The sequence below is a fragment of the Larimichthys crocea genome, chromosome X (assembly GCF_000972845.2).
Source record: "Larimichthys crocea isolate SSNF chromosome X, L_crocea_2.0, whole genome shotgun sequence".
Classification (NCBI taxonomy): Eukaryota; Metazoa; Chordata; class Actinopteri; family Sciaenidae; genus Larimichthys; species Larimichthys crocea.
The window spans coordinates 22,889,581-22,902,793 of NC_040020.1; the positions used below are offsets into that span (position 1 = coordinate 22,889,581).

The following is a 13,213-nucleotide window of genomic DNA, read 5'->3' on the forward strand; positions in this document are numbered from 1 at the left end:
AGACAGAGAAGCACGGAGTTAAGCACGCAGGCTGTCAGGTATCAGCGATGGTGCATTTACTAAAGTACAGTTTTAAATGTTAGTATTGGATTTCATGCAGCATTCACACAGTTTGAGATGGACATATTGTAGTTTTAGCTCCACCACATTTATCTGACAGCCAAAATAGTTACCAGTGACTTAAATTAGGATTTTACATACTAAAATTGTTATAGACATACATATATATACAGATTAAATTATTTACTCTTTGTTTAAAGCCCCACCTCAGCCATTTATATGTACGAAATGAGTGTCATTTAAAATAAGAAGGGACCAGTATTACTGTATTAAAACACACCTGCACTTCAATAGACACAGGTGACATCAAATCAAGCAGGACTAAAATCTCAATGATTCGACCTCTGAACATGAGGTCTGCCTCTAGGTATATGATACCTGCGTGAGTGCATTTGCATGTAAAAACTGCTCCTCTGTACGTACAAGTTTGTGTGTTTCCTCCTGTTTTCGTGCCAGTGGAAAGGAGTCACAGTCACGCAAGAAGGCCTTGCCGAAATCTCAGTCAGCAAAGACGTCAAAAACACACACACACACACACATTCGCTCGCTCGCACACAAAAAGGAGACATTCTTGGGTGCTGTGTGGAAAAAAACATGTCCCTGAGGGCTTTCCTGATTTAGAATGGTTAAGTCAGACAATAGCTCATTTGTGGTGCCTTTATCCTGACAAAAGGCGCTATAGGCATTCATAAAGGCACATGTCCAATTGTGAATGGCTCAATGTTTAGTTTGTGCGTATGGTCCCATTGTGTGGTCAAGACATGCAGTCCAGCGGCCTAGCACAACTTCCTCATTGAGTCCATTAAAGCCTTGCATGTTTACAGTCGCATTATGATTGTTGTAAATAAGCTAATGCGACCGTGCAGATCACATGGGATCAGTGTAAACAAAGGGGGGGACAATAGAGAGAGGGAGGGTAGACAGCTACGCGACAAACAAGCAACGTCAAAACTACAGGAGCTATATAATGGTGATTTCCCATATTTGGGAAAAAAACAGTGGGTATTTCCACACAGATGGTCCACATAGCAGTAAAATAATGTAATTAATGCTATTTCCCCACCCTCGGGACAATGGAATCCACACAATTTTTCACAGATTTATTGGACAAGTGGCTCCACTGGATTTGTATTAGTGTACATTCGGTTAAATGGATGATATTTACAGCCAGTAAAGGGGGAAAGCTGGAGGACGGGGTCAGGATGAGAGGTTTTTTTCTTCTCATCACAAGACCTAAGGACGCCAATGCGAGCTCATCCAGTGGGCCTCGTATAAAACAAAATTAGGGAGCAAAATTTATGGGAGCACTTAGGGAGGAAAATACAACCTGTAACCCCAATATGCATCTGCATAAGTCAGCCATGTGTGTACTCTGATGCACAATTTATACCCCACGTACCGATAAACAGATCAGACACAGAGACAGTGGGGGATGGGAGGGGTGAGGTGTAAGTGGGGATGAAAAGAGGAAGTGAAGGAGAAAGAGAGGGATGAGAGAGGATGAGAGGGAGATGTTTTACCCTAGATGGCTCGCTATCTGTCCCCGGGACCGAGTCAGGGATCAAGTGCTGTTTAGATTGGAGGGTGGATAAAAATTCCTCACTGTCCCAACACCGACTCTTTTATCAAGTGGAGGAGAAATGAGAAAGATGGTTTAGAGAAAAGGGGGGAAGTGTAAGATCAAGATGATGAAGATGCTTCTTTCATCTTCTGTAAGTCCAGAAAGCTGAGCTGGACTGGAAGGATGAGAGAGAAGAGATCAGAAAAGTGAGTGAGTAAAAGAAGAGGAGAGCTCGAAAAAGAAGGCAGAAATGAGTCCTTACAAAAATACTGATATGTGGATATATGCTGATTTCTAAGTTTTAAAGTGTTTGACACCAAAAGCAGCTCATCAATCACAGACTTCATCCTCCTGAACAACAAAACAAACAAACACTTTAGTATTATCGGACATTTCTGATTGGTTGTTAACAGGATGGTTTCAACAGCAGCAGTGGGGAAGAGGCGGACTGAGCAATAAAATGAAGTGACTGAGATACAGAAGGAAGGTGAAGGAGATAAGAAGTGGATAAAGAGAGAGAGTCGTAGTAAATCAGTGCTGAGACAGCCAGCACGCTGGTGGGTGTTTAGGGTAAACACACTTTTATCACCTGTCCCCACGCCAACCTGCCAAGAGACAGTGTTTTGGGTGTTTTACACGAGCCACAGGCAACTTACTGTGTGTGTGTGTGTGTGTGTGTGTGTGTGTGTGTGTGTGTGTGTGTGTGTGTGTGTGAGTGTGTGTGTGTGTGTGTGGCAGGCAAGCATCAACACTCCCAAACAGCCACTGCCAACAACAACACAGTGTGCCACAGGCTTCCACTCAGTCTCCCTCTTTTCCCTCTCCCTGTCTTACTCTCTCTGTTTCCATGTGTTTAAACGTTTCTCATGGAATGAATGTTTCAATAAAACCTCCTTAACAGAGCACAATGGTTGTAGATTCCCATTTCAAACTTTCACCACACAAACAATGCAGGCACTGTAGATGACTGTAGGTAACAAGATTTATGTCACTACTTTTAATTCACTTCAAAATGATCCGCTAGTTTGGATTGGCTGAGTTAAATAGCACAATAACCATGAACATTGGCTGTTGTTGTTATGGATAACCATTTGTCATCTTAATTGCTATTGCACTGACGATTGACCTGAATCTGAAAGTTGTTTAAGATGTATTGTGATTGTGCAAGTGTAATGTGCTTTTACCTTCTACTAGCTGTTAGCAATGCACCAGACAAACGTTGTTTTAGAAGTGTTCAGAAGTAATGGGAGTTGTAATTCAAGTAATAGTTCATCTGTCTTGCCTGCCAAAAGTTAAATGTGAAGATTGATACCACCATCTTGTCTAAATATGAAGCTGGAGCCAGCAGTCAATTAGCTTAGCATAAAGACTAGAAACAGGGGAGACAGTCCTGCCAGTTTCATAGGTCAGTAGGAAGTTGCATGCTAGAACTCTTTGTTGGCCAATATTCTAACTTTCAAGTCAAGTTTTCCTGGTTGGCAAGCGATATCAAGATAATGACATGACTCTAGAAAGTCATTTAGCCCAGAGTCAATAAACATATTCCAAAAAAACATTCCTCTAACTTCGCAAGCTCCCTCTTTGATTTTTTATCAAAGCATCTGAAATCTTTCTGTGCAGCTGTCTGTTTTTGTACTGAATACGAAGCAGAAAATGTGCTCCAACCGTCATCTGATGACATCCACACAAAAAATGAACACAACATTTTTAACTGGAATAACTCTTCCCACTCCTGCAGTTCTGTCTGCCATATAGGTTAATACTGCTTGCAGTCTTGTCTTGAAAACATCTTTTGGAATCAGTAACGCTTGTTCAAACTCATTAAACAGCACCAGAGAAAAGTCAAGAAAATGCCATCACACATTCTGTAAAATATCATACATGTTGTGTCTCATTGTCAAAACAAGAGCAAGTCTCCATTGTGGTTGTACGGTCATTAGCTAGATAGATGTTTTGTCTTTGGCTTCAGGTGAAAGTGTGAAATTTGAGCAGAATTCAAATACACAAAAGCAGAAGAATAACAATTCTCGAGCGAAACTTTCCACTTGCTTTCTAACATGCAGTAGGTCTACATTCAGGAAGCTCGTTTATTTGCTTTAAAGAAGCATACTTAATTCACATTTTATATTTGATGACATTTCAGAAGTTCCCCTATAATTCACATGACATTTGGATGGAAACACAGCGTCTCTTTCACTCACTTTCTCTCTCTCACACACACACACACACACACACACACACACACACACACACAATGTTCTGTGCCAAGCTCGGGAACTCCTGAGTCTGCAGTGAAACGCCAAGGTAAAGAGAGAAAAACATTAATCTGAAAAATTAGTTAATGACAAAAATAACAAAGGCCAATGTTCTAGTGGGTGCCTGATGTTTGTGTAACACATCTATAGCTGAAGAAACCATTTCGTGTCTTAACTTCGCTACCGAACATGTGTAAATGGAAGCTGACAGCTACACTTCGCACTTCCAAATTTATGTCAGTGGTGTGACTTCAGCTGCGGACCCCACAGCATCAGAGAGAGAGGGGAGAAGAAAGAAAGAAAGAAAGAAAGAAAGAAAGAAAGAAAGAAAGAAAGAAAGAAAGAAAGAAAGAAAGAAAGAAAGAAAGAGGATCAAACTGAACAGACAAATAAAGAAACGACAGGCAGAAGGGTAGAAAGATAATATTAAAGAAAAGGAGGAAGGGAAAAGTGAGCGGCAGAGAAACAGAAAGAGACTGAAGGGAAGAAAGATACAGAGAGCGAGAGCGACAGATAGAGTGAAAGAGAGAAATAGAGCAAGAGAGTCACAGAGAGAGCAGCTGTCCTAACAGCTGGCCAGCAGGATTGATGTCTCAGTGAAATAAAACTCAACATATGTCCAAACATGAGGAGACAGGGCAGCCAGGAGGAGGAAAAAGATACACACAGACAAACACACGCGCACACACACACACTCTGATATGTGAACACTGCTGCAGTCTGAAGCACTTGAGCATACAACGTACACCACACACTGATTAAAGAATGCCAGCACACTGCTGAGACATTTAATTGCACAGAGAGTTTATAACACACACACACACACACACACACACACACACACACACACACGCGTGCGCACTCTTTCAATGGCCTATCACTGCTCACTCAGTGTTGTAAAACCATTAAACTGCAGAGTGGTTAGCCTGGCTGCATGTTAGCACGGTGTCCATTTCACACACACTATTTTCATCTGTCAGATGACACCCAGACTCTCTTGTCTCAGAACATGGCCTGAGAAAGTAGCCGGCCCTCATGGCAGGGGTGTGTGGGGGGTGAGTTTCTGAGAGAGAGTAACCCTCTTTTTATACCCCCCACCCCCCATGCTATGAGCCACGAGCCATGTTAGCTTTGCATGTACTGCTGCCACATTTTTTAATTTAAACTGATGCTCCAGTCCAGAATAAACTTTGATTCTATAATAATAATAAAGAAAATAAATCTAGGTTTTATCACAATAAATACAACCAAAATTCTAGCAAATTAAGAATATGCTATAAAAAGTTATGAAAGCTGATGGGGATGGATTAGCAAATCTAAAGAACTGCAGAGCATCTAAAAGCATTTAAGAATATAAATTTAGTCTAAGTCTAAAAATGTTCATTGGGCGGTCACAGATAGACCTAAAGCTGTAGAAGAGAAATGAGCAAAGGTAGTACCTTATTATTTATAAAGCTTTGTACAGAATAAATGTTTCCACAATTTTTATACATATCGATCTATAATTTTAGAGAAAAATTACTTAATTAATTACTTAATATCCCCTGTGGTGATAGAGGTAGTGACTGTGATCGTGGGTGAAAATGAAGACAGGAGGATAATGGAGTGAATTCCTTCTACTCTGAAAACCCAAAGAAAATGATTTCATCATTTTTGTCTCCTCCTCTGACAAAAAGAACAATTCAGAGGCATGACCTGACAGCAGTTATTGGTATACCTTTACATAACCCAAACCCTGCTCCGACCTTTGGCCTTCAACACATATATAATTGAATTACTGTTTTTAACTTCACCTGCAGCTGAGAGAATTAAGTCAGGTCCCAACTTCACCCGGGTGGTGCTTTGATTCCCACTGGGGCCACCCACTTAAAAATACTCACAAAGTACTCCCTCCTAGCAGCATACAGCATTTTATGTGTTACAAGGTGGCCGTACTGCTGAAGGCGCCGGGTTGAAACCCTGCAGCCCCGAATTAGACAAAGGATAGTGTTTCTACTGAAGGTGTAAGCTTCATACTAGAAAAGCCTGGCTGCTGATCCCGCTGTGCAGCCTGAGATGTCAGGTCTGCCCTGCATTACAGCAACGATATCAACAACCACCACAGTCAGAGTGAATGTTGGGAAACCACATTTGTTGAGTGAGGAAAGGCACGGTTTGAAAATTCACATTGTTAGAGCTGCAGGAATTAAAGGTAAAACCGCAGACTTTAAAAGGCCAGATGAAGCTGCTCTAACTGAAGACACATTTGGACAGATGGTACATCTTATAACAGGCTGATTTCAGAATCAGAATCACTTTTATTCGCCAGGTATGTGAACACACACAAGGAATTTGACTCCAGTTACACTTTGCTCTCAGTAGAAACATCAAACATATAGACACAGGCACAGTTAAAAAACAAAACTGAGGACTTGACAGGTAAAATGTAGACATAAACAAGAACATGTAAAAAGGTAAACATATATACATAAATATGTGTGTATAGACAAGGAAAATTTCTTTTTTTTTTGGTGCAATGGTGCATAGTGCAAGGATAAAAAAATAAATATAAATATACAGTGTGCACAGTATGACAGTATGAGTGTATTTATTTTATTTATCAAATATCACTCTTTTTATGAAGGGATAGAAGCCCAACATTTTTCACATATTTTCCAACTTCTCCACCTCAGCACTTTGTGTAAGAGATGGAGAACAACCAAGCAAGTGTGAGTGATGAGCTTTAAAAACTGTACGAGCTTCAGAGTACGATGCAGCACGGCAGCAACAAGGTCACTTTGGATTCAATTAATTTCAAATGTATAGTAAAACATCTATTCACTGGTTAATGGCATAGCTTTCATATTTCATTTCTTTGTGTCCGCTCTCACAATTTTCAGAGTTTCATTTTTTACTTTTATGTATTTGAAAGTAAATGTAAATGGTCTGTTTATGAATATAAATTACTAGTTCTCTAAAAAGAGAGTGTTGTGTGTTCTTTCATAAACCAAAAAAAATAAAAAATCAAGAGAATCTATTTTGGGAAATGTTTTTATTTAGATCAAATGCACCAAAACTTTCTTGTCATACAAAATCTTAGACACACTAGTGTAGTTGTGTTAGATTTTCTCCACTCTACTTTGCTATCTACATTTTTTTTACCTTCTAGATAAAAGAAAAAAACTGGAACCTGAACACACTTACATCCAGGTTGAAAAATTGCTTCTTTGTCGAACGCACGCTTCCGAAACACCAGTTCAAGACCCGAGCTTCTGGTTCCACTTTAGTCATGATATATGAAACCCTACCCTACTTAGTACACACACACACACACACACACACACACACATCGACACACATACACACATATACAGCGCAATGTGTGGTTCAGACACAATAGAAGCGTTGTTTTTGGTCGAGCCCTCAGGGGAGCTGATGTAGGCGGACCCTATGGTTTAGGTCGAAGAGGAGAGATGGAACGGGGGGGAGCCAAATATTAGCAAGGGAGGGTGGAGGCGGTGGTGAGTCGGGCAGAGTGGGCTACTGCTCCACAGCTGACCAAAGATAAAAAGGCAAGTGGATCCAACATGGACACCTTAACCCCACAATGCCCCGATCCAGATCATGACGACACCTCCATGTGAGAAATGGGGGCAGGATGAGATGGAGAACTGACATCCAGTGATAGGAGTTATAAAAGAAGAGTTTTTCTGATAGTAAGGAGATCATCAATATACAGAATGTTATTTGTTACATTGTATTAATATTTTCAACATCCAAAAGTTAGGGGTCATTTTTGAAAATATAGCCAACTGTATATAAAAGAGACAAAGAGTTTGTGTTCCGGCAGATTAAAGTCCACATCTTTGGAGATCTGTGTCAAACACGCTCCATCGGCTTTAAACATGATCTATCTTGGCTTCAACACAAGCAGTATCTTTTTGTTCATTACAGTTATATCGTGTTGGCCTTTGCCAGATGCTAAATTATCAGGTGAACATTTGGCATTTCACTGAAATACTAGTAAAAAAAAAAAAAAGAGAAAGAACTTGATAAAATCACATCTTAATCTGATTCTTTTGGACGACATTCAAAACTGTTCTAGCAAACCACATTGCATTTGCTCATACCATATGCTGGCTGGCCTGCAGCCAAACTGAGCAGGAGAGGGCTACCAGGCATATCCCACTGACTGTATTTGTAGTCAAGACCCACTGGCTGTGGCTGATCATTAGTAAAGAGAGCCCTATCAATTACAGAGGAAGAGATTGAAACCAACCACAAAAGGTCCAGGGGGAGTCGGCTTGTTGGCAGAGCGAGGACCGAGGAGAGTGGCACTGACAACCAAACATGTTAAAAGTTCAAGATTTGAAATTTGAAGTTTTAGTTTTGGGGGAAAAAAATACAGCTACACACACAAAGCTGTCCTGTTGGGACAGTGCAGCAATAATGTTAATCTATGCACACGCACACACGCACACACACACACACACACACACACACACACACAGACAAAGCCTCTACCTGCACACAATCACAGCTCAAGCTGCCAATCCCATAGAGGAAGGCAAACATAGTGCCAGAGCCAAGACCTTGTTAATTAGCCAATAAGCTTAACTCTCGGGGCTAACCCAGTTCGCCTCACAGGGCCTGCTTAACTTTGGTCATGTACTATAGCTTCATCTTTAGCTTAGCTGAAAAAGCCGACAGATAATGTAACCTTCAAACAGTCTTACAGACAGGCCTGGGCTAGCAGCTAAGTTGCTAATTGGGAGACAGATCCATTTGTTCCTCTGTAGTAAAATGTTTTATTTCAGGTAAAGGGGTTTGCAGCTCTGGTGTTGATGCTAAATATACAGATGTAGTCCAGTCAAGGATGCACATGATTACGCATCGCTCCCAACCCGCCAACTAACTAGAGCCCCTCCACAAGAGGACATAGTTTCCACAGTTTGAGTGGCGGTAACAGCAGAGATGTTGAAACGAGGTTTCAGCACTGAGAGAGAACAAAGCTAAGCCTGGCAGAATGTCTCTATTGTTACAGAGGAGCAGGGTTAGAGGAAGGTTTGGCCTTGCTCTGACCTCCTCCTTCCAGCTGGGGAAGCCATTATATGGGTGATTGGTGCCCAACTCATGACTGGCCTGAACTCAAGACACAGTGCAGACTCCTCCAAACTGGACATCATGGGCTTAAATACACAGTACAAGGACAAGGCTCATAAAACAGTAGCTCCACAAGAAGCTGCAAGAGGTCACAACACAGTGTTGGTATGGATGACACAGTCAGTGAACTGCAAACTTGTTTCTCTTCATGGTATATTGTTTATTACCTGCATGTATTTCACAGCACACTTTATTTGTTTAAGATAATTAATAAAAAAATTGCTTTGGGACGTCTTCATGAAAAACTAAAACTGATCTCAGAACCAGTTTTTCTCGTTAGGATTAAATATGCATACTACATTAGCAAAAATGTTATTATTTTATTAGGTTTAACACTTTAAGTTCAGCACTTAAATCTGCCTCATCAGGTCTGTTTGGGTTGATTTAATCAGATTTGACAGCAGCCTGGAAACACAAGCAAACTGCCCTTCAACTGTCGCCAAATTTAGATTTGAATATTGCTAAATTCTGAGCCCATCTCTCATCATAAAAAGCAGATTTAGAAAACATGTTTACAGGGCTTTTAATCGCTCATTGCTTTCATAATTCAACATATTTCCAGCTGAAATAGGACACTGGGCAGACAAAAAGGGAAAATGGCTCAGTGTTTTGCACCTAATTACGATTATAATCAATTCTAGACAGTCATGATCATTTGTGAAAAGAAAGCTGAGTTTGTTGGATCCCAGACATGCACCGTCACACCATGTTGCCACTAATGCCAAATTGGTAGTTGTGATGTTGCCCATTTCCACATGACGGGAGGGGCAGTTCAGTTAAACTGTATCACTGGTCGGGGTTTTTATGAATACCTAATGGATGTGAAAATCTGCTCTTTTTACAAGTGTGTGTTTTTGGAGATCTGTAACAGATTGATCTTGTTCCAATATCTTAGACCAATGCCTCAAACTATAGTGTTCGACTGACTGTCAACACCGTGTATGTTCAGTGATCATGAAAAAAGCATGAGGGAGCAGTGCCCCATCAAATCAAACACAGTCTGACTCGAAGTCTCATTGGTCCACATCGTATTTCAGAGAGAGAGCAAGAAGGATGTGTCGTTCTTAAATCATCTGTAGCATTGAGGACAAAATCTCCTGAGACTTAACTCCAGGCCAGTTAAAGTACATAGTCAAATTCATAAATTAGTCACACAGGTGTCTGTTTTATAACCACTCAGCAGTAGTACAGTGTAGCAGTAATTAAGGCCAGACTCATTTGCAAATGAAACACGTGAATCGTACATATGAACTTGGTGTAAGCAGGGATTAGAGTGATGTTAAGTGTTTGCCTGGCACCAGAGCTGCTCTGGGCACATTAGATGACTGACTACATTGGCATGAGGGCACTGTGCCCATGCCAGGCCCCGCTAACAGTGGGTCAGCCTTGGTAGGCTCTAACAAAACAGATAATGATAATTCAGTCATCAAAACTGAGGGAGCTTGATTGCACTCTTCACTTGGTTTAATGTCCATTGGGCTGGATCCAAGAATGGTTTGGTTTGGCATCCAGTTAAATGTGTCCACACCTAACTGCTTTTTCCCTTTTTGTATTGAGGGCTCAAGGAGACAAGGTGAATTCAGATTAATGATTACTAACGAGGCAGCTATCAGTGTTAAGAGATGGGTCATTGTTTGGGTTATTTCACTGTTTATCACAGTCTTTTATTTCCCATCCTCTCTGTCTCTTAGCTTTAGCTACAAATGACAGAGGATTAACAGAGGAGCATTTCCATTCCATGAAATTCATGTCTGGTGCCCACATTTTTTCTTCTGATGTTCCCTCATCTCGGCCTTGAACATTTTATTCAGTAAAAAGCCAATCAGTTTAATAACAGCTAAGTGCTTTAAAAGTACAGAGGAAGCTTTTTGTATTCAGTAAGCTTTTGTATCTGAGGCACAACCCAACATGCAAAATGTCGGACCTTCACCCTCTTGGCTTCTATGTTGTTGAGTTCCAAACAGAAAGGATGCATTTGCAGCAACCAGCTGTGTGACAATACAGCTAGCTGACAAAATCTTAAAGAGTTCTTGATAAAGCTTTTAAAAGCTGAGGCGGCAGTTGAGTGAAAAAAAATCTCCGACATCGCAAAGCGAGACCATGTCTATTCATTAGAACTGTCACAGGCACTTAGGGTCCCTCTGAGTAGCGGGCAGCTAACAGCGTGCCGACAGGGGGTGAGCGCAGCACGAAGGCTAACAACGACATCATCCACACTTAAGCTCAGGGCTACTGTGCACAGAGGGGTCAGGCATGTTAGGCTAAGTGAGTGCTCAGTGGCTAATAGGGTCTGTTCCATTTGATCATACAGCCAATCTAACCTGGAAGAGCTCAGCTGACTGAACCTTTTTCAGCAGGAGGTGGAGGACGAGGCAAGGGAAGGCATTGTTCAGGCTTTAATGTGCTTGCCATTTGATTGCCGATGATCAAATCTGGTCATGCTGAAAGAGGATTCTGAACAAAACCGTGTTTTAAATGTCAGTCTAAGTGAACAAATACTATACTGAAGAACCAGAAAAAAAGACTGCAGCAAATGCAGAAAAAAAATGTGTGGAGCTTTCTGTTGAGCAACGTTTGAAATACAAAATGATCTCTCATCTGTGCCACACCAGGATTCAGTATATAAGCCTATTTACCAGGATGGCCTTGCACTCCTGTCTGCATAATGCTCAATTTAATGAAACAAAACAAACCAAAAAAAATCTAACAGCGTAAGAACTTGGAGTGTTTTACTTTTACCAATAATACACAACAGAGCTTTACAGTATATCAGGATGTGAGCAAGGTTGCCTGTTGAAGAAGGATTCCAAAAATGTGCCAAAAGTGATTTATTTCAAAGGTTCCTGAAGTTGAAGGATAGAAACATAATGGAGAAGAGAAACAGCAATCCCATCATTGTACAAGTGAAAGTTGTAATGAAATGAAGACGCATTATTCCAGCAAATTAACAAATGGGGGAAATAAAAAGGGTGTGCAGATTCATCACTCAACAGTTTTTGAATGTAACTGTTTGTTGCCACTGAAGGAGACCTCTCTTAATGAAACATTCAGCCTCAGCCATCTATTGATCACCTCCTCTCATTTTAACTAAACTTATTACAAGGGAGGGGGGGTACTTGTCAATCTCTGTATGTAGGGTTACATTAGGCTCTAAATGAACTGCATTACTATAGTAGCTCATGAAAGACATTTTTACAATGCATCTTCAAGGACCACAGCAATTCACATGAATGTTTTCAAGGCCCAAAGACAGAGCTATTATTCACACTAAAACTGGATGATTCAGTGTGCTTGGTTATACTGCACGTTGTTTTTTTCTTAGTGTCTCTAAGTGTTTGCATCGTGATCAATGCCACTAGTCCTCTGGGATAGCAGCTCCGCTAATTACCAAAGGAAGAGCCCAACTCAATAGCAAGCTGTGGGTTTTTTTTTCTCCTTCTTCTTTTTTTGCCAAAGAAGAGGAAAAATGTGCAGGAGATCAGAGTCATTTTTGGCATCACTGGTTAAATATTTCAGGCTGTATTTACAGAAGAACTGTGGTGGTGCTGATGTATCTGTGTGTAAAATCTGAGCTGATCATGTGGTAATATCTAGTAGATATATTATTTTCATCTTTTATAATAATTATTTTTATATATACAGTATTTTAAATCAGCAGAAATATGGAAAAAGCCGATCTGAGTGAATCTGAGTACATCCTCATATTTTACAACATAGTAAATGTTTAGTTGATAGTCTTTCAGGTGGCATTCATGATCAAAACAACAAAATATGAAATACTCCCAAGGCACTAAGAAACAACAGGAGTGAAAGGGCTGACAATATATTAATATATGCCCATACTCCGAAGGAAGCCATAAGTCACATGATCACAAAGGAAACATTTTCCTCCTTTGTTTAGATTATGACATCTGTATAGTTCCATTCCAAAGATAAAACCAAATGAAGTTTTGTTCATTTACTCTGCTGGTTTATTGGATAAAAAGAAGCAGATTTAGAAGCTCAGCACACTCGAGTCTGGTTAGTAGTTGGATGGGAAAGGAGAAATCTACACGTGATGGAAAAAAAAGTGAAGACACTTAAAGTTGTCCCCCAGCATTTCCTTCCACTCATCATCCCCCTTTGATTTGACAGGAAGATGTCACAACACTTTTGAACACACACACACGCACACACACACACACACACACACACA

The 13,213-nt window shown here is 40.6% G+C and overlaps 1 protein-coding gene across 9 annotated transcripts in view; it reads right to left on the reverse strand.

Moving 5' to 3' along the window:
* The window catches only part of LOC104927811 (transcription factor SOX-6), a 106,759-nt gene that overhangs the window by 52,075 nt on the left and 41,471 nt on the right, over nucleotides 1–13,213 (reverse strand). The gene's annotated exons all lie outside the window — the stretch shown is intronic.